Source organism: Triticum aestivum, chromosome 1D (genome assembly GCF_018294505.1).
Source record: "Triticum aestivum cultivar Chinese Spring chromosome 1D, IWGSC CS RefSeq v2.1, whole genome shotgun sequence".
In the NCBI taxonomy this organism is placed as follows: Eukaryota; Viridiplantae; Streptophyta; class Magnoliopsida; order Poales; family Poaceae; genus Triticum; species Triticum aestivum.
In genome coordinates this window covers 212,237,664-212,242,644 of record NC_057796.1, presented here as the reverse complement: position 1 = coordinate 212,242,644, position 4,981 = coordinate 212,237,664, and the positions used below count along the sequence as shown (strand labels likewise).

At 42.2% G+C, this 4,981-nt stretch overlaps 1 long non-coding RNA gene across 2 annotated transcripts; it reads right to left on the bottom strand.

The window, feature by feature from the left end:
- Nucleotides 1–1,124: 1,124 nt before the first annotated feature.
- Nucleotides 1,125–3,909, bottom strand: LOC123181051 (uncharacterized). 2 transcript variants are annotated; one of them, XR_006491469.1, is made up of 3 exons: nt 3,509–3,898; nt 3,254–3,369; nt 1,125–3,145 (listed from the first exon to the last, which is right to left on the bottom strand). It is a non-coding gene; the product is annotated as an uncharacterized lncRNA (long non-coding RNA). The 2 variants fall into 2 exon arrangements; XR_006491468.1 differs by having other exon boundaries at nt 1,125–3,369; nt 3,509–3,909.
- Nucleotides 3,910–4,981: the final 1,072 nt, after the last annotated feature.

Sequence of the window (4,981 nt, the reverse complement as noted above, 5' to 3'; positions counted from 1 at the left end):
ATGACTGTGTTAAACTATAAGATCGATGGAGGTCACCCCGTGTTAAACGACGGACCGTTCACAACATTGGCCAAAGTGTTAACGGCTTGACCTCGGCCGTCGCCGAACACTAACCGGGGGCTAATAATTGGCCTCCCAACTTTAAGCTCCTATGACTAAGTGAAAGTTATAAAGCCCGCATATCTGATTGCCTCGTTTCCGCTAACACAACCGCCTTCGGGCACCGAGCCGTCGGCTAAGGATTATTTTGTTTTTGCGGAAACACCCCACGTAGCATCTACAAGGGGATGGAAGCGGACGATGGGCCACTTTCAACTGATAAATGGTCGCAACGGAGTCAAAATAAACATATCATTGGCATTTGTATTTAATATACAAGGGTCGCCTTCCGTAATCATCGTTATAAAGCCACAAATGTGGATCAATTTGACTTAAGATTTTGGCCAAGTTGCGTTGCCTGGCTCCTGTGCTTACCCCTACGTTCCCAATTTTTTGGCTAGGCGGTAAAGGGAGCACCTCTGTGATTGTTACTACCGGGTCATCCGAGTTAGTACCTCGGACTGGGTGAAGCTGAAAGTTAGCGATCTTAAAGGATATAATTGGTCGGCAACGACGGAAGCGAAAATTTTGGTTCATTGAGACCATAAGAGTTCAAGAACTTTCCCCACACTAAATCCTCAATATTTTTCTCCCACATTGATCGGAGGTGAGGTTTTATGAACGTGATCAGCATGACAACCCAAAGAAAGGAACCAATAGTGGGGCTATTTTCTTCGGACGATGTTTCTTCCGTTAAAAAGTAACATAACATATCTCTTCGTATACCTTTGTTTATAAAACCATATGGCCGGATTGCCTTGTTTGTCGTAAATCTTTACCCTTATCAAGGCTTTATAAAGTAGGACAAACACTCCTTGACTACTAGCCGATGTGGTTGAAGCCGATGGTCGGTCATCAAAGTTCTGTACAACTAGAAGATTCCCCGCGCGTTGCCGCGGGAATCCTTTGCACATGATATAATGCACTATATTTTTGTGAGATGATATATAACACTTTGAAAAACTATATGGTTGAATAAAACATAGCCAATCGTTAAAAATATAGAGAAGAATAGTGGACATGCATTAGGAAAATATAGTGGACATATCAAGGGCAATTGTACAGATCATAAGGTGCTTTTTCAATTAGTAAGTATGTTAATACCGTGGAGTAGCATAAGTTATCTACGGTTGTTTGTATAAATAGACAATACAAAAGTGAGAATGCATGCACTCTAGTACAATAGAATGATAAGGACAAATGCAACTCAGTTGCAATCCAATCACAGTGCACATGTCGTATATATGCAAATCTTTTCTGGAGAGGAATAGAACAATCCAAGGTGAATTAGCCTCTAATAATGTCACCTCATCACATAATGAAATATTTGAATATTATTATTACCATAAAGGGAGCGGCCCGGTGCACGTAGCTCCCGCTTGCATAGGGTCCGGTAAGGGTTCGACTGCTTTGGGTCGTACTATGCAGTCTTTCCCTACATTTCTGCAAGAGGCATGACTCAAACCCATGACCTCATGAAATATTTGAATATTATTATACCATAAAGCAAAGGTTAAATTGAATGTAGCCAGTTGGCACATATAACAAAATAATTATTCCGGAAAGCAAGCAAGAAGCTTAGCTTAAAATTATTGAAGTGCGTCTTTACTTCTGAGAAATTGAAACATGGAGAGCTAGACACATATGGAAGTACAATTTGTTTTATTTAGAACATTGTCATTAGTCATAAGGTGGCAAACAACTTATAACAAACTTGAGGATTGATCTAAGAGGACAACTAATAAGCTGATTTCTGCAAACTATGATGGAACTTCAATTCAAGAAAATGGAGGGGGCATAGGAATGATCAAATTTCATTTCAGAAAATATGGCTTTAGAGGTAACAAATTTTCTAAAGAGCATCCCCTGCACGGCAAAAGAAACATCAGTAAGTAATACCACAAGCGTGTATGCAAAAAAAAAATTGTTGAGCATCAGGCTGAATGAATATAGCGGGCATGAATGATTCACGAAGTGGGAAAAAATGAATATCTGAGCACACACGCGCACACACAAAAGAAAGGGAGACGAATATGTGTGTTATCTGACGGCACTTTCCTGTGTGCTGGGAGCTGCATCATTGTCATGGTAAGAGAAACAAATACCTTTTTGGAGCCTTGCAGGGCGGTTATTAGCCCTAATACTTAGGATATAGAAGCGCGGACAACAGTGTTTTTGACCACCAGAGTTACGCAACCTCCTTTGCCCTTGTAATAATGACCATGGATGGCTGTAGATTGTATTTTGTCTACAGTTTCTCTGCTCATATGCTCTTATATTTCTTAGTCAAAACAAAGGAACAATTAGAAATTATAATCATTAAATGGTTTATTGAGATATGTATTTACCTTAAGCCGATGATCCTATTCTCATGACAACATGCAGCCAACACTTTAGGTTTACATGAGTTGAAACAAAAAAATTGTCCATGGTAGTCTTGATTCTTGAAAGGAACTTAAATGAGGAATAAAATCTCCTGGTAAAGAAAAGATACAATTGTTAGGAAAATATGCTTGGACAACTGAAAGTAAACATCAAAACTTGAAATAATCTACAATATCCTATAGAGCTAGAGAAACAATCTGCAGTGCTTAAGATTGTTTTCCCTGTTTTGATATTGTGCATGTCAATATAAATCTTGGACCTCCAACCCTCAAGTACGATAACCATATATGTAGGAAATTAGATAGCACAATTTCACAACAATTCAGAACAACAACCAATAAATAATTAAAGATGCACGATTGAGGATGCAAAAAATAGGGAATTCATTCATGTGCATAAGTATAGAAGGCATGTGAAAAATAATCGGCAATTAATCTCCTCAGCCTGATTATTCTGTCATTTCGAGTTAATGTGTATGAAATCTCTGTAATTAGTTATACGCCTTTTTTCTCGCAAATACAAAAGTTATATGCCTTTCCTAGTGGCTGGTTGGCGTTTCCTTCCTTTCTTTCCGCTGAGCCTGTATGTTAGCTGTGTTCCTCTTGCTACCAAACTATATAGTACCTGATTTCTGAAACGGAATCGGGGCGAGACCCTTTTGCTGTAGAAAAACAATAATCAGCAAATCGTGTAGGATAACCTGACGAAAAAGTAGCAAGATAGTACAGTATATGTTTAGGAATAGATCCATGGAGGAATACAGAACAACCTGATACATATCAGATGATGAGAGGGAGGTACCAACTGGCGATGGGGACTCAAAATTTCACCCAGTGCTATAACTTGAGCGGAAGCAGACATGCACGAAGCAAAATCGACAACACCCTGAGGTTAATTTGAGAGATATGAACAGGGATTGACATAAGGGATTAGTAACCTTCTCAATTGCGAGGTCGTCGGCTCTGGCAAATGAAAGAAAACAGGGGGCCTTGCTCCTGAAGCAGAGAGCAAGAGAGACGGCTACCTTTATGGCAGAGGCGCCGGAGATGGCTCCACAGCTACGCATATAAAACGACCAGGAGGTACCACGTCATGAAGTGCTTGACCGACACTCGGGGAGCTTTGAGTCGACGAAGCCATTCAGATGGTGGCTAGTCTCCCCTGGTAGAATGAGTTTGGTGGCGAGGGATCATGGGCAGAGCTTCTTCTCGTGATACCTAACGCCTCGATGCCCTGTTCATCGCTTCACAGATCTGGAGAAGGCGAAGCGTCTGCCTTGTTGGTGCTTGCAGTGGAGCACATAAGAGGATGCGGTATGGCACTGCAGGAGAAGCAGAGGAGGATGGAGGGGGTTGGGAGAGAAGCAAAGAGATGCGCGGAGGGGAGGGATGAGGATGAAGTAGTAGGAGGTAGAAAACAACGCAGGGACAGACGGTTGGGCTTCTCCTGAGACGATTGGGCTTCTTTTTTCTATTTGCCAATCGAGACCATTGGGCTTCACTCGGTTGTTTAAAGTCTAGAAGCAGAGTGATGAAAGCAACTTGTGTAAATGTCAACAAAAAATGGTTTAAAAATAAATAATTGCTGATGTGGCAGATTGCTGATGTGGATAGGCTGCATGTCAAAAGAAATAAGGTAGTGGGATGAACTATTTAGGTATTATAGATGCGGATCCGAGCATTAATGATGTAGAGTACTTGGATACGTAAAATCACTACACATAATTTGTGATTTTACTCTGGATATCGATCCTTAATTCGGCCACCCGTGTCCACACTAAGGCTCGGGGGCTACTGGGCTTTGGGCTTATCATTTACTAATATTAAAGGGGCACATCGATCCCTTGATCTGGTGTTGCCACCCGACCAGTGTCTCGGGGGCTACTGCATTGCCTATTCAATGCAGAAAATTCAAAGTGCTTAGTGTTCGGCTTGACCGGACTATGGGCAAACGCGTCTTCGGACAACAATAGATACTATCTGGGACTTATCCGGCATCAAGCTAATATATTACGGCGACTTCTCGAAACCCTCTCTCAAGGGCCTGTCCGCTGATCACTATCTCCTCTAATGTGCATCTCGGATTTTTGGCCGACACACACCTTGAGGGCTATTGGCTATACATCTCAGCAGAGAATACATTGCACAAATCGGAATTAAATCCATAGAGGGCATCTCCAGCATTAAGCTTGGTTGAACCCTTTTAACTTTTTCAAGACCGAGGTAATCTATGACACCTCGGATATAGTCCGGCGCTGGAGCTCGGCTGTAAAAAGAGTCCTCGGATACAATCCGGCGCTGGAGCTCGGCTGTAAAAAGACTCTTCAAATACAGTCCGACGTTGGAGCTCGGATACATTCCGGCGTTGGAGCTTGGAAGCGGTCCGGCGTTGGTGCTCGGCTGCAAAAGATACCTCGAATGCAGTCTGGCGTTGGAGCTCGGATGCAAGAGGGCACCGCCGCACGGGAACAATTTCAAACCCGAGGTGTGGCATAAAA